The sequence below is a fragment of the Grampus griseus genome (assembly GCF_964374135.1).
Source record: "Grampus griseus genome assembly, chromosome: 7".
NCBI classification, from domain to species: Eukaryota; Metazoa; Chordata; class Mammalia; order Artiodactyla; family Delphinidae; genus Grampus; species Grampus griseus.
Window position 1 is genome coordinate 96,432,270 of NC_139001.1, and position 13,152 is coordinate 96,445,421.

At 40.4% G+C, this 13,152-nt stretch overlaps 1 pseudogene across 1 annotated transcript; it reads right to left on the bottom strand.

Moving 5' to 3' along the window:
* Positions 1-595: 595 nt before the first annotated feature.
* Positions 596-9,399, bottom strand: LOC309825387 (RAD52 motif-containing protein 1-like; annotated as a pseudogene). Its single transcript has 7 exons — positions 9,304-9,399; positions 8,745-8,924; positions 5,460-5,577; positions 4,913-5,081; positions 3,860-3,957; positions 2,125-2,210; positions 596-696 (listed from the first exon to the last, which is right to left on the bottom strand). The product of its transcript is annotated as an RAD52 motif-containing protein 1-like (transcript).
* Between the last annotated feature and the right edge of the window lie 3,753 nt (positions 9,400-13,152).

The window sequence follows — 13,152 nt, forward strand, 5'->3', positions numbered from 1 at the left end:
GGTCACCTGGACAGGGCCCAGGGCCCACTCCAGAGGCTGAACTGCCTGGACTAGAAGCCACCGTCGTTGCCATGTGAGAAAGAGACGTGGGGCGCAGCCAGGACACAGAGGCGCAGCTGCGACATAACATGCGGCGGCTCCCAGGCGCAGCGACCCAGGCCAGTGAGGAGCCGGGGCCACATCCGCCTTCAGAGCCAAACCGAACCGCTATGCCAGCGCCGCGATGCGAGGGCTCAGGTTAGCAACTGCCTGCCCCGACCCCGCCTAACGTCCCACCCTTTATTTATGAAGTCTTTAGTTATGCCACCATTATTAGGCTCGTGCAGAGATCCAATCCGCGCCACCAGAGTGGGCCTTTTTCCCAGACTCCCCAGGGCGCAAGCCATCCTTCCCCTTGCAAAGGTGACAATTACCTCCTGCCGGGCCCTCTTCCAAACCCCTCCCTGCCCACCCTGGCCCCAAACAATGAGGCGGGATTTGGGCTGCAGACCCGAGTGCAACAAACTCCAGCAGCCCAGGGGTGGAGGGGGGTGGGAAGGATGCAGAGCTTCCCGAGGAAACCAAAGGACCTGGCATTCTGGGAAATTCAAAAGTGCTAGTCCATTTCTGGCAATCTGAACTTTTCCTCCTCAAAGCTGAAATCTGAGAGACATTCTTCCTCCCTTGGCCACACGGCTGACATGAAAAGTAGCTGACCTGCAAAATGATCACCAGTTAGGGTGGCAGGAGGGGGACACTCCTTACAATTATGCTAAAATGTTGCCATTTCCTGCAAACTCTCAGTATTCACGTCTCATGATTCATTCACCACTCTATTATAAGGGGGTCACCACTGAATCAGAGATGACTCCAGAACTTCTGTAGGAGGGATTTGGTGCAGGTGAGCAATTCATTCTGGGAAAGAGAGTCTAAAACCAAGTGAATGGCTCTTTACATTAGCATGGGAAAACTTCCCCCATCCCAAATTGCCTCAACAGAGCCATTAATCTAGAAAAAACTACAGTGTCACTTTCCACAGGTCTACCCTGTGTGCACACATGGAGAAGACACTTAGAATGTTAAAGTCAGCATATTAAGTAATTTTCTTGAAATACTGTAACTAGCACCCAGTTTACTTTCTTCACAGTTCTTTTTATAATCTATTAATTTTAGTCCTTTTTAATTGTCTGGTACACCTTTAACACCCAAACTCCAAGAGAAGGAGCTTCATCCTATTTCCAGTGCCTAGCACATAATGGTTTCGAAACGGAACTGATTCCAAGATTGGCCTCATTTAGGAGTGGATCTGTTGTTATAATCAGGTTTCCAAAATCTTTAGTATCAATACGGAATCCTTTCCTCTCACATTTCACAGGAAGCTAGACTTCTTAAAGCCCAAACATGGATACGTTTGAAGTTTCCTTGACTGATTTAAATTGAAATGAAATAATTATTTTGTACAGGAAAAACTTTCAAAAATTTTTCATTTTTCAGAACATAACCACCTTTTCTCTACTTTCTTCCCTTCAAAACAAACTTTGCAACATTGGGGTGAGTTAAATAATCAGAAATCTTGCCCCAAATTAAGCTGTTAATGGTATGAAACACATTTTTTGCTCATTTTAAATAAAAATCCTATATGCAGTACATTAATGTTTTCTTTTATAAATTACATTGACAACTTAATCCCTAATTCGAGGTATACCATATAACTGGTTTACAGAAAGGTTCTTTGGCAAAATATTTAACACAAGATATATATGAGATCTGAGTAATACACCTTACTTGAAAGGCATGAATAGTTTTTAAAGAGTGTAGCATAATCACACTTAAGACCACAGTTACTTTTTTCCCAAATCCCTGCTATTCTATTTGAGGGGAGTTCTAAAGGGTCTGTGTCTTCTCCTGTGTCCACAACTGTAGACGTACACTGATGGCCCTCAATCCTGTTCTCCAAACTTCAAATAAGGGGCCAGAGACAAGGCTCGGAACTTGGGAAAGTCCTAGAAATTTCCTGCCTCAAAATCAGTTTCAGAGTTTCACCTTTCCTAAGGAAGACAGAGATGAGTAGACAGGACGAAGTCTTCCAAATCCTGCTGGTTGTTTTGAATTATGTGTACCCCTTGTGCTTTTATCTCCACATACTTGAATTAAACCCTGTAGTTCCTCTTCGGTTCCAGCATCTGTGACCTCTTCACAGGGTCTAGATGCCACACCTCTTTTACCACTTTCTAAAATCAAGTTAACAAGGATCAATCCAGAAGCTTTCTTGTTCTAAAACTTCCTGTATACAATGGTAGCACCCAATAATTAGATATTCTTTTGACTTCTAAAAGCAGAAAATAAGAGCATTTTCCTAGAAGTTCCCTCATCTGACACTTCAGTTTTTATCATAACTATTTATGAAAACATATATAAGAAGTATCAACGTTGGTTCATAAACTTTACAAACTTAGAAATAAGAACTAAGGAATAAGGACATAGAAATAAAAAGCTGTGGAAACAAAAATGTTCAACCACAATACAATTAAATAGGAAGGCATTAGGTGGGGGTCAAAGTGAGCTCAAACCTGGGATAGATACCACTGGACTATAATAGATACTTCCTATTAGAAGCAAGAAAAGTGCCTACTCCTTGGGACCAAACTTCTACCAGATACAATGAACAAAGCTTTAGAGACAGAGACAGAGAGAGACAGCATTTGAACACTCTACTGGCAGAAACTGGCCCCTGTACATTTTGGACAATACAGCTTTCCTCAAGGCAAGCAAGGGCCACCAGGCTTTTTGGTCTAAGGAGTTTTTGGTACATATAAGGAGTACCTTGGCATATTAGGCACAAACAACCCAGTCATTTAGTTTGGTTCTTAAAGGTTGTTACCCAGAGTTGACAGCTGATGGAGATTCTGACTGATGACTAGGGAAATCAAACTTCACTGGAAGGATAGCACAAGCTGGAAGGCCAAGACCAATCCAGGGTCAACTCTTACAAGCAAATAAGGTCTCTGACAACTTAGCTAGGATTTCTCAGTCTCTAAGCCTGCAGGGCTGTGAAGCAGGGGAGCAATTCTGTTCTGGGAATCTACTAATCATAAAGTTTCCTTTGGGCACAGACTGTGACATTCTCACTGCTGTATAACTCGATAGGGAACACAATCAACGCTATTCAATAGCATGACCAGTTTCAAGGCTCACAAAAACGTAGCCGATTATTATATAAGAATCATACTCACCCAATATATCAGAAATGAAAACTGAAATTAAACTGATTCCAAAAACATAGTCTAATAAACTCTTCAACAAGAAAACGGCAATAATAATAACAGTCAATATGTTTTGTCTGCTTACTATGTTTCAGGCATAGTTCTAAGCTTTTTAGATTCATCATCCCATTTACTCTTACAATATCCCCCATTAGGTGGTAAGGTGAATTACTAACCCTATTTGCAGATAAAGAAATTGCAGCTTAGAGATATTAAATACCTACAAATGTCTCTGACTACAAAAATCTAAAATTGCAACAACAACAACAAAATCTAAGAGACAAGGTTAGGACTCAAACACAGGTGTCCAAGGCTTATAATCACTACACTATTCTGTACGATAAGCAAGCAATTGAGGAAGAACTGGATCAAACACTTTCTGTATGAACTGAGGCAAGTCATTCTACAACTAAACACAGGGGACAATAATATTTGCTGTCGTTTTTCTCATAAATGCCACAAAGAACAAATGTAAGACTCCTGCTGTGAAAGCATCTGGTGAATGAAAGAATATGTAATGTTTTAGATAACCATTATTTTCATCCAATTAACTTTTCAAGTAAGTTTATTTGCTCACTGAAACTGAAGTACTTCAAGGACAATCAAAAAGGTCTTACCTAAAACCACAATCAGCAATTTCGGGAATGCATCTGTCATATCTTCTGAATAGCAAGCTTCTGGGTTACCTTCCTTCCTATACGGAATGATAATGACCCTAAATCCAACCAAAACAGATGAATTTAAAATGCCCATATGAATAACTGATTTCTAGGTTATATGTTTAAAACTAAAAATGCATCTGTGATTCTTAGATCATAACCTCAGTGATTAAAGGCAGGCACAACACTGGGGTACGGGTGAATGTCTCTGTTGCAGGTATACCCTGGCATGGCACATTTTTACTGCTCAGATCTATTCTGGAAGTTCCTAAAATACTCCATGGCAAATGCAAACCAAACGTGGCACAAATCTCATATTACTCACAGATTTCAAATACACAAGCTGAGGCTACACTGCTACAGACCCTGCTCTCGTGTGCGTAAAGGGCTGGATTCATACAGTGAGATAGATTTGGTGGTAGTGCAGATGATCTGGCCTCTCCTCAAGCATCACCCGCTCAGGCGAATGGTGGAGCCTCCTCAACCCCATTCGCTAACAGCCCTGCCTCTGACTTAAAATCCTAAGGCCAAGTGCCTTGAATTCTAGGAAAAAACTCAGTACCAATCGGAATCCCCTTTCTAGGGATCTACATTTACATATTCTGCTCAGGCCCTTTTGTAGGAGGCAAAGGACTGAACATTTACACATGAGTTTATTTCAATCTTCAGACAATGATTTTGTTGGGATAACTGAAGGCCAGAAGACATCTGTATTTGAAGGACTATTTTAGCACAAAAATAATTATAAACCAAAAAAAAAAATTCCTAACTAATTTTCCCTCCTCCTAAGCTTCTTGGCATGTAGTCAGTTCTAAAATTCTAAAGTTTAAGGTGCTGTCAGGTATCGCCTAAGATAAAAACCTATACTGTCGGGCAGAAAAATTCTGCCCAGGGCTTGAGTTGCTTAGAAAAGGTGATGATGTATCTGAAAAGTTGAGTTTCAGAAAGAAAGGAAAAAAGAGAAATCCCACTGCCTCACCTCCCCACACACTCACATACTGGAAAACAGACCTTCCTCCAACTTATCCAAAGGTTCCTCAGCCATGCCAACTCCAGGACTCCTGCACTCGTGGGAGGTCAACACCACCTCTAAAGCACAGAAGAACTTCAGGCTTTGCTTCTGAAGTGGTGGCACAGTATCTTCATTTTCCCTTTCTTCAAGGTTAGAAAGATCCTGAAGCTGTTAGGATTTTGAATGAAAGGCTAGACTTCAACATATTCTGTTGTTAGAAATAAAAACTAAACTCCAGCAATCCCAGGTAATAGTTTAGGTATGCTATCCCTTCAAAATCAACTGAGACTTGCAAATGAATGACTAGATACAGACAACTATTTTTTTTTATGATATACCATACAAATACTGGAGAAAATTATGGACACCACCATCCAAGTCATTGAGATTATCACTAATTCTAGGTGGCAGGCCAATGCTCAGATACTTCCATGTGGAAGCCTCTCACATCTCCTCCCCATAGCCCTGTTCTATTCTTCTATCTAAAGTCTAGGAGCTCAATGTTGAAAGGAGTCTGGTTAGTCAAAGAAAATCTAAAGAGTTTACCTTGATGATCCTTTTTGACCACCCACCCAAAGTAGTAATTTGCCAATTCTTGGCATCTGGAGCTCTTTAGGGCAAGTGTATTATTTTGAACCGCCTTAGGTCTGGTGCAGCGATGAACCTAAAGACATAAAAGACCTAAAAATATCACAACCCTACATAGAGACTCATTTTGGATACACCTGAGATTTATCAATACCAATTTTATAGAGTGGTTGTGAAGATTAAGTAAGGAAATTTTAAGCAATGAGTTCACAATGATCCCTAAATAAATGTTATTTATTATTTTTAGGTCAGTACTTTTCTGCATCATTTCCAGGACTCCTGATTATCCAGAAGGTTCCCTGACCTCTGGTGGTGAAAGTAATGATGAGAGAACCAAGGAAGCCCAGCAGAAGCCTATTATGGGGCTGGGGGTAAGGAAAAGAAGTGAACTGTTTTACTCATCTCATCATGTAGCTCCTGCTTGAGAATATGACCTGAAGAGGAGATAAGATGGACCTGCCACCGAATTAGGAGCTTAATCTGTAGCACCCCCTCCCCACGTTACTAACCCCTGTTAGAAGAGGGAATACATATACCTCTATGAATGTAAATAAAGGAACCAAAAGAATTAGAGGTTCATCTGCATTAACAGGCTTCTTTGAGAGTGCAAATATTTCCAGTCTTAACTCTCTAAAGAACTTACATATTACTGCGGAGTTTTTATATCACTAGTTCTTTCTTAAATGTCCATTTCCATTTTGAACAGGGTATAGTATATAAATATAGTCATAAAAATTCAAATAATACAAATAAAGTCAAAGCATTGTTAATTCTTTATTGATTTGTTTGTGCATCTTCTTCTGTCACTAGTTTATGAGCTCCTTAAGTGCTTGAAGGAACCATATATTATTCTTTCCTTGTTACCAGAAATAAGCATAGATCATGGCATACAATAGAGGAGTGATGGTCTGTTGACTGAGTGAATGAATGAGTATATGAGAAAATGAAATTACTTTCTCCAACTGAAGCTGCCTGCGGGGAAGGAGAAATGAAGATTAATTTTTAAATGTTGAGTGTCGCATGGGATGCTAGGCCCTGTACGGTGAGTCTAATGGAGCTGTCCTGGACAATTAGGTATCTTCAGAAAGGCTCTGAGCCCCTAGGTAGTAGAGACAGCTGACATCTGGGATAACCTTGCCACAGCTCTTGCTGGCAATCCTTTCCCTTCGTGCTACTGAGAAAAACTCAGATGCATTAGCCCTTTCCTTCATTTTATTTTAAGATGTTATTCTCTTTTCTGTATTTATAAAAAGCACAGGGGAAGTAAGATAAGAAGTATGTATACCTGCCAATGAATAAAAGAACATATAATTGGAACTTCCGTGCTGCTGCAGTGGTTAAGACTCCGTGCTCCCAATGCAGGGGGCCTGGGTTCAATTCCTGGTAAGTGAACTAGGTCTCACATGTATGCTGCAACGAAGAGTTTGCACGCCACATTTCAGGAGCCTGTAAGCCACAGAAAAAGGAGCCTGCCTACTGCAAGTGGGAAGCCCACGTGCCACAACTGGGGAGCCCTTGAGCCGCAACTAAGTAGCCCACCTGCTGCAACTGAGAACCCGGTGCAAGCAAATAAATAAATAAAATTGAAAAAGGACGCATAAGTAAAGTAGGGAAAAATTTCGGCGTTGTGGGTAGTAAACTAAGGCTCTGCATTAAATAAAGAAATCTAATATGAATGCCCTTTCCTCTCAACTCTATAGTGACTTGGAGAACATTTTCTTCATTACTCTATCAGTGACGGGCTTTATGCTGTGAAAATCTCACAACCTACGCTTATGGAATGGTCTTAATGTCCAATATAAGAAAAGAACTCATTACTCACAACTGATACCAAGTAACTGTTTCATAATCTTTCCAGGACCATCTGTAATATCTGAGTGGTTATGTGAAATGGTCGCAGGGTCTGCAAAAACAAGAATGCCTGAAACAAAATCATTTCAATCCCAGGGAGTACAGCCAGGATTGAAGAGGGTGTTAAACAGGGTACAGAAGTGGGAGGCAGTGTACATGGAGTCCCATCTGAGGAGAGTTCTCAGATTCAATAAAGGTGAAATCAGTGAGTAAAGAAATATGGGTGAGAAGAGGCAGCAAGGTCAGTAGGAAGTAGCCAGAGCAAGAAGCCAATCAGAGAAGACACACAATTATAAAGGGAAAGGTCTGGGAAATCTAAGCCTCACTCACTTATTCAGAGGAATTGGAAAGGTCCTTGAAAAAGGAATGGTGGCTGAATGGAGGCATATAATGAAATGTTAATTCTGGGGAAGTAAAATTGGATGGCATGTTGATATGAAATAAGGTTCCTACAATGCATTAAAGAATATTTTAACCATTTTCTGGAATCTGAAGGGAGTTTTGAATAGGCAGTTTGAGAATGATGATGATGATGAATCCTCCTTTATGTTACATCTGACAAAAGTTTGTCAAGCTCGGGACTTCCCTGATGGCACAGTGGTTAACAGTCCGCCTGCCAGTGCAGGGGATACGGGTTCGATCTCTGGTCCAGGAAGATCCCACATGCCACAGAGCAACTAAGCCTGTGTGTCACAACTACTGAGCCTGTGCTCTAGAGCCTGTGAGCCACAACTACTGAAACCCGCGTGCCTAGAACCCGTGCTCCGCAACAAGGGAAGCCGTCGCGATGAGAAGCCCACACACGGCAACGAAGAGCAACCCCTGCTCGCCTCAAATAGAGAAAGCTGGCATGCAGCAACAAGACCCAATGGAGCCAAAAATAAATTAATTAATTAATTTAGAAAAAAATTGTCAATCTCACACATTTAAAATCCACATAAAAGTAAATATAAGGAAGACTCTTGTGAAGATTTCTTAAATTAAGGGGCAGCATAAAATGACATGGGGTTTAACATCAGTTAAGTTTGGGTTTGCCCTCTACTTTCCACATTTACTGTCATGAACCTTAAGTAACTCACTTGACCATCCTGCGTTCGAGTTCCTTCATCTAAAAAAAAGAAAGAAACAACTGGGGAACTGGGGGATCAGTGGAGCAGTGCATCTGAGAGCATTCTGTACACCACAGTGCTGTACAAACGCTGGCCTTTTTTTTTTTTTTTCTTCTTTTTCCCCCTAGGATCTTAGTTCCCAGACCAGGGATTGAACCCGGGCCCTCAGCAGTGAAAGTGCAGAGTCCTAACCACTGGACCGCCAGGGAATTCCCGATGGCCTATTAGTTTTAAATTCAGCACTTCATCCCAGTAGAGTGAGGAATTCCACATTTGGACCCACCTTCACTGGAGATGTGTGAAAAAGCTGCTTCTGGTCGCACGCCTTTTGGGTGCTGTGGGCATCCCTTGCTGAATAAAACTTGATGATGGCATAGAACCCAGGACCGGCCACTGCTGAATTTGGGAAGACTCGGACCGAATACAGAAGGTCAAACCAGGAGAAGACTGTGAAGACAGAATGCTGTAGGGTGATCCCACACTAAGTAAGTGCAGGAAATTTCAGGCCCAGGAAACCAAACCGCCCATTCCCTTATATTCCCCCAGCCCTTCGCCACAGGTAACTGTGGTGAGGCTGCAACTCCAAACACTTCTCATTTCATGAACAAGTTCCCTCTGAAATCCTAAGCTTCCAGAAGCATTAAGAGGCAATGCCGTCTGTTGGGAACTATCTCTCAAAACTCTATGGGGGCGAGCTGACTGCTCAGGTCGGCTCTAGAACTAAGAATCCTCTCAGCGGAGACCACAGGCAAATAAGGTGCTGAAGCAGTACCCCAGGGTGCCCAGTTACTGGGGCGCGGGGCGGCTTCCTCCACCCCTCCCTCCACTCCGGCTCGTCTCACTTGCAAGGCCTCGGCCGTGGGTCCACAGCTCAGCTCCCACACCAGCAAGGTTTTGTCACCCGCAATTGGAACCGCAAAAGGTACCAAGTGCAGCATTCTACAGTCACCCCGTGTGCGCAGCTCAGGGCGCAAGCGGACTGCTCCAGGAAACGCGAGCCTGCGCTTTTTAAAAACTTAGTGCCAATAAATCTAATATATAGAAAAATAGTTGAAAGCCCCTGAGTGTCTGTGGATAGAAAAGCTTGAGATTCAGAGCAAGTTCAGAGCTGGACAGTCTAAGAATAAACTAGCTCTCCATTCCATTAGGAGGGCTAGGTAGCAGCCTCTGGTTATGGAACCAGAAACTCTCATGCTCCAAATAGGACATAAAACAGCATCACTTGTACTCTTTATAAAATTGCGGAAACAAACAAAATAAACAAAAATATATTTACACTTGTCCTATAAGACTAAGGGTACTTGAGACCTAATGTATATAAAATCAGTTTACAAACTGTGAGGCACTATATCAATAAGTTCTCATTTGCAGAGGGCACAGCATAGGATATGAGGCCAGTAATGTTAATTCCCTTCCCCATCCATTCCTTTCTCTTGTTCCTTTATGTATGCGGATCAGTTACATTATTAAGCTAACAATGTAACTGAGCTATTATTAGCTTAATAATGTAACCAAGAATCTGATTTTTAGCAAGGGGGTAGGTCTTAGAAACTTAGGGAGCTGGAACTCTGAATGTATGAATTAAAATAATGCAATTACATCATGAATTTTAAAATTTATCATCATTGATTAAAAATTAAAATATTAAATTAAAAGTTTATTATCCCGCAATTGAGACTCACCACAACGTGTGACGTCTGTCAGGCATTCACTGTCACAACACAGCTTGACTCTCTTACAGACAACCTCAATAGTATTTTTAAATTGGCAGAGGCAGCACGCCATACGGCTAGGTAAGATCCTATAAATGGAAACACAGGTAACTAAATTCGTGGTAAAAGAGTTACTTGAGTAGGTAGAAGAGGTAGGCCAAGGCCACCACAGACCAGTGCAAAAAGGAGTTCTTGGGGCATATGGACTGGAGAACTGAATAGGGGCCAGTTGGACAATTGCTGCTCTTGACTGTTGTAAATAAATATAGAGGAGGAGAGAGGTGCCCAACAGAAGGATTAGGATGGCAGTAGGTATGGTATGCCTCGAAAAAAGGGAATAGGGATTAGAATTGGGTGACATTGATCTGTAGTTTAATTCAGAATTATCTCCTTCCAACCCGAAAGCCTCACTTTGGGTTGAGAGTACACAGGAAGAAGGCAGACTTCTAAGAAGAGTCTGAATAAGACCGCACCTTCTGGAGTCCTTTCTCCTGTCCTATTTGTGAGTAGTAATATATTAGAAATTATTCTAGTAATAAAAAAGCATCGTGTGGTTAAACAATAAAAGAGATGGCCTTGGCCAAATCTGGACAAAAGGAACATTCGAAAGAATAACTTTATCATTATAATAAAGTATAACATAGTTAATTGAAAAAAAAGCCCATGAGTTCATAATGATACTCAAAATGAAAAGTGGGGGAGCTCTTCTTTATAGAATAATGTCAGCTAATAAATGCAAAAGGAATGATAGAATTAGGAAAGTGTCATTTTGCATCTATCAATGTAATAATTGATTCAGACAGGGATTATTACTGATGCACAGTTGGGTGAAGAGTTGTTTGAATGTAGGATCTTCACTGATCCCAAAGCATCAACCCACATATGATTTATCAATTACCAAGGGGAAAAATAACTTTACAATGGAGAGATATGGAAGATACCACCTTAACCAAATGATCAGACTTAGCACTGGGCCACCTGAAGTATGAAGAATACATCACCTGTATAGTATCCTTCCCCAAAATATTTATTTGAATCTAATCCAGACTGTGGGGCAATTTACACAACTGGCTTAGACTCTTCAGAAACGTCAATGTCATAAAAGACCAAAAAAAAACAATAGTAGGGAAATATTCTAGATTAAAGGAAACAAAGACGTAACATGCAATGCCTAATCTTTAATTGCACCCTGTATCAAAACAAAACAGACTTAAAGAATGTTATTGGCTTCTGGCCAAGATTAAGTTACAAGGACCAATTTAACCTCCCACCTGAAACAATGAAAACGTCAAACAGAACATATGAAACAACAGTTTTCAAGAAACTGGATCTCAGGCAATAAAGTTCAATGATTCCCAGGAGATGGGAAATAAATGAAGTGATCCCTATAATTGCCCTAACTTACTTCTGAGTTTCCTGATCATGGTACAGGGAAGAGAAGTCCAGGCAGAGACTGGTGGACTCCCTGACTGAGGAAATGGAGCTGACAGTCTGGGAAAACCAAGGTAACTAGAGTTCACAAAGCAGACTGTCAGAGACAAAAGAAGTGCACAGACAAAGAACTCTAGAGATATGCAGAGGGATCTCTTGAGAATTCAACAAAGTATTGGTCAGTACATTTGTGTGAGGAATTACTTGATGCCAGGAAAAGGACCACATGGAAGGATTAATAATAAGAATAACTGGATATCACACAGGGTTGTAGGAATAATACCTGTTCCTACAAGTCAGACTGTAAAACCTCATGATACTCAGAAAAGACTTGTCTCAGTAGTTGCAAATAATGAGCTCCAGACTAAAGGCTACTTGGACTCCTACCCAACGAATCTAAAAAGCTAGACCTAAAAGAAAAAAATTGTTTTGGGTAACTTAATTTCACCCAAAACAAAGCCCAAGCATTTTACAGGAATATAAATATATATAGCACACAAGAAACTAAAACTCACAATATCGGGGATCATATGTAAAACTGGCAAGCATGCGATGAAGTCGGAAACTATGATCCATACTGAGGAGAAAAGGCAATCAATCAAAACTAACCCATAATCTATACAGATGTTAGAACTGACATTAAATAACATTTAAAAAGTTATTATACATGAAGAAAAGTTATTATAACTGTATTTCATATGTTAAAAATCCCAGACTATACATTGAAAATATTAAGTACAGGCATGGAAAATGTGAAACAGACCCAAATTGAGCTTCTAGAGATGAAAAACCACATGTAAATGAAAAAGATATTGAACAAGGTTAATGGGAGATTAAACACTGCAGAAGAAACAGTCAGTGAGCATTAAGGCATAGTAATAGAAACTACCCAAAATGAAACAAAAAGAGTAACAAAACAAAACAACAACAAAAATGAATAAAGCATCAGTGAGTTGTGCAACAACATCAAGTGGCCTAATACATGTGAACTTAGAGTCCATGAAGGAGAGGAGAAATACAAAAATTTGAAGAAATAATAGCCATAATTTTTCCAAATTGATAAACACTATAAACCCACAAACTCAAAAAGTTCAATGAAATTTAAACAAAAGAAACATTGGACCAAACTACACAAAGGCACAAAAAGTAATCAAATTGCTCAAAACCAGCAATAAAGAAAAATTTAAAAGCCGCCAGGGTAAAAAACTACACAATACATGCAGAGGAACAAAGAAAACAATGACAGCAGAATTTCTGTTGGAAAGAATGTAAATGAAAACTCAGCGAAATAACATCTTTAAAGTAGTGAATTGAATTCTATCAAGCTAGAATTCTATACCCAGATCTGTCAAAACAAAAGCAAAATAAAGACTATCTCAGACATACAAAAGCTGAAAGAATTCATTACTAGTAGACGTGCACTATAAGAAATGTTAAAAGAAGCATTTTTAAGCAGAAGGAAAATGACACCAAATTGGAATTTGGATCTACACAAAAGATTAAGAATACTGGAATAGGGACTTCCCTGGTGGTTCAGTGGTTAAGAAT